The sequence below is a fragment of the Hibiscus syriacus genome, unplaced genomic scaffold (assembly GCF_006381635.1).
Source record: "Hibiscus syriacus cultivar Baekdansim isolate YM2019G1 unplaced genomic scaffold, ASM638163v2 tig00004457_pilon, whole genome shotgun sequence".
In the NCBI taxonomy this organism is placed as follows: domain Eukaryota; kingdom Viridiplantae; phylum Streptophyta; class Magnoliopsida; order Malvales; family Malvaceae; genus Hibiscus; species Hibiscus syriacus.
Window position 1 is genome coordinate 280,863 of NW_024062017.1, and position 11,189 is coordinate 292,051.

Consider the following 11,189-nt stretch of genomic DNA (forward strand, 5'->3'; position numbering starts at 1 on the left):
AAGTTTGCAAATTTGTAATCTTCTCTTTGGGAAAAAGAGTGTTCTCAAGAGTTGGGGTATACTCTTGAGGGTTTTTGTAAGGTTATCTCTTTGGCCTCAAAAGAAAGAACAAATTAGTGAATTTGTTGGAAAATCCTTAGTGTGGATAGCTAAGGTAGTGGACGTAGACTTTGTTTGAGAAAGTCGAACCACTGTAAATCGCTGTGCAATTACTTTCAATTTTTCTACAAAAGCTTCCACGAAATTTTAATTGCCAATTCACCCCTCTTGGTCGATTCCATCGATCGATTAACTCAACATATTTTAATATAAAATATTAATTATAAAATTATTGAACAAAATGACCATATTTTTGTTTTGATTGATATACAGATAGAGGCATAAAATTGAAGGCACGGGGTTGGTGCACAACAACATTAAAGAGTTCAGTTTAATTGGAGACTATACATGAATGAAGAAATTTTGGCGTTGGTGTCGCACGATGTTTTAGATGGGTTTCAATATTGGTTTGTTGTTACACCATTGATCAATTTTGCTTTTGTTGAGATCCAATTTGGTGATAGAGTGTTGAGGCAATTCCACTTCCACCAATCTATTCCACGGAGTCCATGGGATCATGACCTCCTCCAAAACTTAGATGGTCGTCATCAGGTGAATTGGGTTGAGACGCATGACCACCTGCACAGATTTGATAGTCGCCACAAAGAAAAGGTGAATTGGGTTGAGAAGCATGCAACCTACATTAATGTTTGAAACAATAGGACTTCATTCATGTCAACTCTTGACGACATCCAAGATGACGACTTTAATTTTGAGACTTCGACTTACCTTGCTTATTTTTGGGATAATGGAAAGTCGTTCCTGACAACAATGGTAAAGAGGCGACAATTTTTTATGTTTAAGAAAAGTTTTGGTAAAGCTAAATACTCTTTATCGAGTGGGAGTTCATCTCAACAACCTGAAGCGAAAATGACCGATGTGGATAATAGCGCACCACAACCGTTCGACGATGCGAGATCATTGCATCACGCATTTGATGATTCTACTATCCCGGCATACATACCAGAGTTTGTGCAGCCTGAGGAACCCATCTACTCTCCTATGTTTGTGTCGACGTATGACTTTGAACACATGACATCTATGATGTCAAATACCAGTATTTGTCAGTCAACATTTGCAAGAGGGATGGAATCGCAAACTGGTGGAATGACAGTTCAAATGCCCCCAATGAATGAGGAGGATGGGTACCATACTCCTGAGCAACTGCAACGGCCACAACGCATTAGACGTCCGCCCCGACATTATCATTCAACAACACCCCGTCATCGGCAAGAATTGTAAACTCGTTTGTTATTTGTTACAAATTAAATATTGAAATTAGACTAGCTTTTTTTAACTTTAACAAATTCGACATATTTATAATGATTTTTAGTATCAAATCTCGTGAAATAATTTCATTACTAGTAATCATTAGTATCAAATAATTAAATATTAATAATAAATCAATATTAATAATAATTACTAAATCATTATTAAATCATTATTAAATCATTATTATCAAATCATTATTATAATGATTATTATTAAATCATTATTATAATAATTATTATCAAATCAGTACTAAATCATCAGTACATTAAATATTAAAATCATTATTATCAAATCATTACGAAATCATATAATTATTAAAAAAATCCTATTTGTTTTTTGCTAAAAATTAAATGGTTAACGTTCGAATCTCTTTAAAAAACTTGATTACTAAATCATTAGTATCAAATCATTAAATATTTAGAAATCATTAATAAATTAGTCTATGTATAAATTTAAATTCGAGTAGTCCACACTTATAAACTCATTTGTTATTTGTTACAAAATAAATCATTATTAATGATTAAATCATTATTACAATTTCATTATTACTTAATCATTATTTAATCATGAATTAGGTCACTCTATTTAAAAAGTTTGCTTGAATAATTTATCAGCAAAAATTACATAAATACTAAATCAATGTGAAGATATAATAATTTCATTATTATTAATCATTACTAAATCATTACTATCAAATCATTAAATATTAATAATAATTTATTATTATTAATCATTACTATCAAATCATTAAATATTAATAATAATTTCATTATTACTAATCATTACTATCAAATCATTAAATATTAATAATAATTTCATCATTAGTAATTATTATTATCAAATCATTAAATATTAATAATAATTTCATACGAAGGTAAATATGGCATGTATGAGAATTTAGGTGCTCTCAGCGCATCATAGTCTACCTCGTACATGTGAGAAGTAACTTCATACGGTGTTAGAACTTCATCAATTACACCTCCACCGAAAATATTTTCATCGTCGCCCAAAACGGGTTCTTCGGTTTCTTCATCTTCGCTTGAATCATCATGAATTTCTCCCCATCAATTTTCAACATCAATATCAACAGCCAATTTCGTTATGTTTTTCGTCTCATACTCTGTTGTTGCAGATGTCCCTCCGACTTCATTTCCACTTTTCAATAGTGCCATAAAACTGTTTGGGAACCTATATGTCGGCTTCTCAAACTCACTATCGAAAACCATTTCAGATGGATTTTGGGTCACACCTCTTGATGACCAGGAACAACACATATGTTACGCACATCAACAAATAACTCAATAACTGCTATATTGGTTGACTCATGTAATCCAACCATGGTTCCAATATCATCATCTTCTTCAAGTGGAACTGCAGCATATCTGACTGGGCTGGGGCATATCATAAACCTATACCTCAAACCATCAACTGCAGCTCGAATTTTTCTTTTTATCTTATGCTTCATTTATATAAATGTGATATCTTTTTTGAACATCATATTTATTGGTTTTTCAGACTGAAAAACAACTTCGACCTCATTTTCCATAATATGTCCATTATAATGGACAATCGTGAAAAAGTTGTTGCTCATTTTCTCTACAAATAAAAAAATAAATTTAGATTAAAAAATTAGATTAGATAATTTCATAAATCATTAAATAATTAAATATAATATAATATAATATACTATTATATTAACGATCAAATAAAATTTATTATTTAATTTGATTGATTGATTACTAATATTATTAATAATGATTTAATAATTATTATTAATCTAATGATTTGATATTTAATGATTTAATAATAATATGATTTAATAATGATTACTAATAATTATTTATTATAAATATTAATGATTTAGATTTGATACTAATCATTTAGTAATGATTACTAAAAATAATGATTAGTTTGATAATATTTTTTATTTTTTTTAAATATCAAACAAATTTGTTAGGCAAAGTCGAGATAATGTTTTCGAAAGAATTATTTCATTCAATTAATTTTTACTCCTTACTAATTTACACATAAAATATAAATTAAACAAATATTTTTTAAAACAACATACAATATTTTTAAACACAATATTTTTTTTAAACGGGAATTATCTCGCACAAATTAGTTTATATAATCTAATATAAACTTACTAACTAACTAATTTACACATACACAACAACAAAAAATGGGCAGCAAAAAATAATAAATTACCCGTGTATTTATGCCTTCTTCCTTTCCTTTCTTTTCCTTTCTTGTTTCTTTCTTTGAATTAATCTGTACGTGAGCAAATGTTATAGAATAATACATTGTTCGTGTAAACAAAATATTTCTTTAAACAACAATAAATTAAACAAATTAATTTTATATAATCTAATATATTATAATATAACTTAAAAAAAATTAGATGACCCTTATTCACATATGTAATAGGGTAAGGGTGAGGTAAAACAGTAGGCTGCCCCCAACGCCAGGTTAAGAGCAGCTTCCGTAGGAGACCTCCGAATTATAAAATGCCCTCCGTGGGACTCGATCCCATAATCCCAAGGTTAAGAGCCTTGTGCTCTACCAACTGAGCTGGATGGTCATTTCTTATAATATAACTTAAACTAATAAACTATTTCTTTATTATAATACAACTTAGTTAAAATAACAAACTAACAAACTAATTAAGCACTAATTAAATTTTTTATAATATAACTTCAACTTCAACAAACAACCTAATATACGTTTAAATACACTAACAAATTAATTAAATTTTTTTTACATTTAATAACTTAAACTAATAAACTAATTAACTAATTTTTTATATAATATAATATATAACTTAAACTAACAAACTAATAATTTATACTAACAAACTAATTAACTAAATTTTAGTTTTACCCTAAACTAACAAACTAATAATTTCATATAATAAACTAAATTAAACAATAAAAAATTACCTCACGAACGATGTTTGAGCCTTTATCTTCTTTTACTCTTCTTCTTTTCCTTGCTCTCGGCAAAATTTCTATATCTGCTTCTTCTTCTGCTTCTACTTCTGCTTCTACCCTAAACCCCATATCCTTTATATAAAGCAAATGAGTGTTGGAGAGCGTCATTGAATTTGACCGTTGAAGCAAATAATATTGAGCTTTGAATCGTGTAATTATTGAGCATTGAAAGGCTGCACTTCAACAGCAATATTTGCTGCATTTAGCAGCTAAATTAACGCTGCAATAATGCAGCTATGGCTGCAGGAATCTCCAGCTATGGCATGCAATGCATGCATGAGGGAGCAGCGGGAGCAGAGTAAAGCTTGGTCGCCGGGCGTGCATGGTGACCTACCATGTCGCTGGGCGTGCATGTCAACCTACCATGTCGCTGGGCGTACATGGCGACCTACCACGTCGTCGGGACTGCATGGTGACCTACCCCAAGAACATTCGACGTGCATAAGTCATGCACAACTCCCACATGCATGCATAGCTCGTGAAACTCCCACATGCATGCATAGCTCGAGACCTACGGCCTGAGTGCATGGCGACCTACACAATCCAGCTCCTTGGTCGCCCGGATGCCATGGCGACCTACCATGCGACCTCCAAGCTCGCTCGGATGCCATGGCGACCTAATGCTGCAATGTAGAATTCACCCTATCTCAGCAAATAATATGGCGAGAGCATTATCTCGTGAAATAAAAAGTTCGATAACATTATCTCGTGGAATTTGCATACGTTGTATTTATCATTATTTCTAAAAAATATATTTATTTAAAAATACTTTTATAATAATATTATCTCATAATCAACTTAAATTATTTTTTTTAAAATAATTTAAGTCAATTACTAATATTTTTAATTAATTTTATAAATATAAAAATAATATAAACAAAAAAAATCCCTTTGTATTCACAAACCAAACAATATTAGGGATGGCCATGGAACCCGAACCCGACGGGTTCCGACCCGACCCGACCCGATCGGGTCGGATTTTTTTAAAAAAAATTCGGATTCGGGTCGGGTCGGGTCGGATTTTATATTAAAATTTTCGGAGTCAGGTCGGAGTCGGATTTAAGGTTAAAATAACCCGACCCGACCCGCATAGTTACTGCATATATATATATATATTTACTTTTTTTGCTTTCCCTGTTCCTAGTTTCCTACCCTAGTCGACAAAGCATCTGCAGCATATCTTCAAAGTTCAAACACTTAAACCAGTTAAACGCTGAGGTCAGATCTCTAACTAATTTCTTTTGTAAATTCTCCACCGAGGGTTTGAGCCACCGACGCAAGCGCAACAACTCACTTTTTGATTTCTAAACTTCAGGTATTTGATATCTCTGCATCTCTCTCTCTCTGTTAAATTCTCTAAGCAACAAAACAGATAACCATTCATGTATCTCTGATAAATTCTCTCTGTTAAATTTTGTTTTTGAGATATCATTTCTTGATTTTTGTTACGGACAACAAATCTTGTTTGCAGCATTTGTTTTTAGATCCAGCTTTAACAATTACCTTATGTTTTTTATATTGTTTGTTCAGTGTAAATATTCCATTTTGACAGTTGTAGTTCACTATAAATGGTTCATTTTGATAGTTATTCTGGTTTATTGTTAGATCCAGCTTATTTCATCTTTTTTTTAAATCATATTCCATCGTACTTAAACATTTCTGTTTGATGTTTGCCTTTGAATTTTGGAATATTCGAGTTTGACGACAAAATTCTGGTGATATCTATAATTTTTCTGTTTGATAAAACCTTATTGTTTTAATGGTTTCACTTTTCAGTGAGACAATAATAATATTGTTTCTCCCTGGGTGGAAACTGTAAAATTATTATTGATATCAAGGAAATGCCATTCTTTATACTTTAGCTGTTGAATTTTTTTTCCATGAAGAAGCATGCTAAGAGGATGGCCAAAGCCTCATGTTACTAGTCGACTGATGTAACTCCAAATTCACATAGATCGTATTGGGTGCTTGATTTTATGACTTTTTGAGGATCGGCTTTGGCTCTCATAATGCGAGCAAAAAATGATTTTATGTTAGTTTTGGGATCTGAGTATCACAGTGATATATATATATATATATAGTCACACATATGTTGTTCTAGTTTTACTCGGTTATCATTGTTTATTTTCACTTTTGAAACCTAAAATGAAGATTCATTTTTTCGGTTGTTGACTTGTTATATTGCTAGTATCTGTAACCTATAATAAGCGAATGTGTGTTTCAGATTCAACTTGTACTTTTAATTAGCCTACAAGGGAAACTTAGGTTGACAAAATGGTATTCTCCTTGTATTTTTGCTCTTTCTAAATGTTGTGTTCATTTGATGTAGCTAATTTTACTTTATAAACTTAACTTTTGCAGTTATGGATATATTAATTGATTTAAGTTTAGGATATATTAATTGATGTTTTTATCATTATTTGTACATGAAATGTCTAACTTGGGAGAGAATTCCATTTCATCCACATCTCATACTATTAACTCTCCACAACTATCAACCGAGGGAAGTCCATCACCAAGTTTTGAAGGAAATTCAGTTCCTACATTAAGTCAACCAAATGTTGTGGTTGAAAATAATGTGTCAAGCGAATGCACTTCATCAAAACTAAAGTCTATGGTATGGGATCACTTTAAAAAAGAGAAGATCAACAATGAGTGGAAGGCAATATGCAACCACTGCAAAAACAAATTCAATGGTGAATCTAAGAATGGGACAAGTCACTTGCGTGATCATATCAAAAGGTGCAAGAAGCGAGTTCAAGTAGACATTCGACAACAAGTCTTAATAGCTAATCAAAAGAAGTCGGATGGAAAATTAACAATAGGGGCTTTCTCATTTAATCAAGATGTGGCAAGGAAAGAGCTTTCGAAGATGATAATCATGCATGAATATCCTTTATCGATAGTGGATCATTCACAGTTTAGAAAGTATTGTTCTAGTCTACAACCTATGTTTGAAATGCCTACTCGCAATACTATCAAACGTGATATTTTGGATCTGTACGAAAAGGAGAAGAGAAATATGTTGTCAAAGTTGGAGGCTAATGAAGGCATAATTGCTATAACAACTGACATGTGGACTTCAGACCACCAAAATAAAGGATATATGGTTGTTACTGCACATTACATTGATAACTCTTGGAGTTTACAAAAGCACGTTATAAGGTAATTGTTTAAATATATTTATACATTTAGTTATGTTTCGATATGTTTAAAATTAATTCATTTTATTTGTTGTTTTATTAGGTTCGATATGTACCAGCTCCATGATGTCATTGCCTAGTTGATTGTTTCCTAGATTGGAATATTGATAGGAAACTCACATCTATTACAGTTGATAATTGTAGTGTGAATGATGGTGTCATTAAGTTGTTGGTTGATAGGATGGGAGCTAATACGCTATTGCTTAACGGAGCTTTTTTCCACATGCGTTGTTGTGCACATATATTGCATTTGATTGTTAAAGATGGATTAAGTGTGATTGGAGATGGTATAGAAAGAATCCGTCATAGTGTTCTTTTTTGGAGCGCTACCCCAAAAAGGTGGGAACGATTTGAAGAGGCGGCACGACAATTGTGTATTTCAACTACAAAAAAACTATGTTCTGATGTTAGAACAAGATGGAATTCTACCTTCTTGATGCTCCAAACAGCTTTATCTTATAAGGATGTTTTTACTCGTTGTGTGCAGTTACATCGTGACCCTTTGTACAAGTACTTGCCAACAGATGATGATTGGGTTTTTGCATCGGTGATCTGTGATAAGTTGAAGTTATTCTACGAGATCACCGAAGGTTTTTCAGGTACAAAATTTACTACAGCAAATCTTTATTTTCCGAGTATTTGTAGGATTAGGGTGGCATTGAATAAGTGGATTACACATAGTGATATCATTATTTCGAGAATGGCAAAGTGCATGTTGGAGAAATTTGAGAAATATTAGAACGATATGAATGGTATCATGGGTGTTGCCACAGTTTTAGACCCAAGGTACAAAACAACATTATTGGAGTATTACTTTGAAAATATTTATGGGGTTACTGCTGAACATGAAGTTGAAAGAATTGTGCAATTATGTCGGGATTTGGTCACAGAGTATGAAGAAAGAATAATGTCCTCAAAGAATGAACCTCAACCCTTCAACGGTGCATCTTTGGATAGTGTTCCAGTTGATTTGGGTAACCCAGGTGATTTTGATGCTTACGTTTCAAGGAAGAGACAAAAGAAAACACAAGTCATATCTGAGTTAGACCGTTACTTAGAAGTGGATGTTATTTCTAGGACGTCGGACTTTGATATATTGACTTGGTGGAAGACAATTGGGCCACAATTTCCTATATTGCAAGCTATTGCAAGAGATATTTATGCCATTCCGGTTTCTACTGTTGCTTCGGAGTCTACTTTTAGTAATGGAGGGAGATTGGTGAATGCACAACGTAATAGACTTCATCATTCAACTGTAGAAGCTTTGGCTTGTTGCCAAAATTGGTTATGGGCCGAAGAAGGTACAAACTATTATCAAGTAATTTTTGCATTGTTTTACTTATATGTTTTGTCATTATTTCTATTAGATTTTATTTTCATTTACGATGTTTTAGAATCAAACTCAAATGAGGGCAACTTTTATGAAGATGATGAGAGTCGAACAAGATGAGATAACTGTAAGTAATAATTCATATTTGTTACTTTACTCCTATCATAATCTTTTTTAAAATATTAATTGATAATTTTATTTTATAGGATTGACTACTTGAGTGGTTAGCTAAGATGAAGAATGTGAACTTGTCAAGCCGATGGTATGGATGTTTTTTTTTTCCATCGAACATCCGTATTTATGTCTCGTTTTATTATAATTATGTTTGAACTTTTAACTTATTTAAGTATGTATGGATTTATAATTTTAATTGTGAACATATTTTTTATGGATTTATAAAATTGTTTCCATGTTGAGTTTTTAAGTGTTAGTTTTGATAGGGATAGAGAGCACCATATGAGATGTATCTTATAAGGATGATAATCTGAATGTATTTTAATTATGAATTAGTTTTGAAAGCGGTAATTGTGAACTATATGTACTAATATTTAATATTCCTCGTTTCTATTAGAGAGCACCATTCTGTGATCTGTGATTGTAATTTGTAACAAGCCTTGAAAAATGAAAACTAACCCAAACCGTGTTGCTAAGCACATTGCGTTCATCAAACTGCTTGATTGCTTGTTATGAGCAAGTGAAGACTTGGAGCTTTGGAAGAGCTCCAATGGCTGCTGGGATAAATAACATTAAAATCGGGTCGGATATGATCGAGTCGGGTCGGGTCTGTTTTTAATAAATAAAAATAAATTCGGGTCTGGTCGGGTTTTAAAATTGTCTATCGGGTCGAGTCGGGTCGGGTGAAATTATAGTTTTGTCGGGTCGGGTCACGGGTGGAAGACCCTTTCTTTTCGGGTCAGGTCGGGTGGCCCAAAAACCGACCCGACCCGACCCATTGCCATCCCTAAACAATATCTCCACTCTTAAAAGAATTTCCAAAACGAATGCTTTTTAATCAAGGAATGTACTTTTAATATTGTACATAAGCTCACTGCTGACGTTAATCCAATGCCACATCACCATTAGCTCACCAATAGCTGTTCACCACGTGTACAGAAACTAACTTGACCCATGTCTAACCCGGCTTGAACCACAGCAGGAGCTGATGCAGCCGCCTTTCTCCTCCTTTTCGGCGAGGCATTTCCCGACGAAGATGGCTCCGGCGATGCTCTCTTAGACGTTATACGGATCGGATCAGGCTCACCGGAATTCACCCTCAATGGAAAATTCAACAAAGCTCTGGAGCCACGCATCCTGTAAGCCGCTTTATCATAAGCCAAAGCTGCATCCTCAGCCGTCTCGAAAGTACCTAACCAAACTCGAGCCCCATTTTTAGCCGGGTCCCTAATCTCAGCCGCGAACTTCCCCCACGGCCTCTGCCTGACGCCTCTGTAATGCTTTCCTTTTGGAGGAACCACCGCGGGAGCCGTTGTCACCTCCGCCGTATCAACTTTTTTCACGGATGTGATCTCCATTGAGAATTCTTGCGGTTCCGGCTTAATCGTCGGGAAATTCGTTGAAGAATTATCGGACGGTGCCCAGCCGACGGTTAGAGCATCTCGTAAGAGTCCGAAAACGAGCATATCTTCGGAATCATCTTCTTTGAGAGGAAGATCACCCCAGGTTTCAGTGAAACAAGGATACAAACGGCTGAAGCTTGAGCTCCTGCAATACATGGGGAACGGCAAGAAAATCGGTGGAGGCATTGAGTCGAAGGTCTGATGACTCGTTGAGTAAGTACTGCCGAACTGAGTCCAGCATAGCCAAATCGGAATGATTTGAATTTGAATACATCTCCATAGCCAAATAAAACAGTTTTAACTCTCTCCAAAATTTTCAATTTCCTCGGCAAAGGGAAATGGGTTTTATATAGGGAAGACAGATGCATGAACCAGAGCAACCGTATTTTACAGATTTTGGTTTTTTTTTCCCTTTAAATTTTGAATATTCGTATTCTTTTAATAATAACACTGTAGGGCATCGAAGATTCATTTAGGACACGTGATGATGCGTTTGGATTTGTCGGGTACCTCCAAATTCGTATAGAATGACGTCATCATGTGACAGCAGCAAATTGTTGCTTTGTCTATTGGCTGGCGTGCCTTATTGCCCACTTGTTCTTTTTCATTGGCAAATCGTTTTCTTTTCACATTTTCCTCCTCTTTCATTAGATATACATCGCCTCTAGACATGTTCTAGAATAAAATAATATAAATAAAGTTTTGGATAAGTTTCGCC

General features: G+C 33.7%; 1 pseudogene; it reads right to left on the reverse strand.

The window, feature by feature from the left end:
- Positions 1-9,872: 9,872 nt before the first annotated feature.
- On the reverse strand, positions 9,873-10,788 carry LOC120194678 (annotated as a pseudogene).
- Positions 10,789-11,189: the final 401 nt, after the last annotated feature.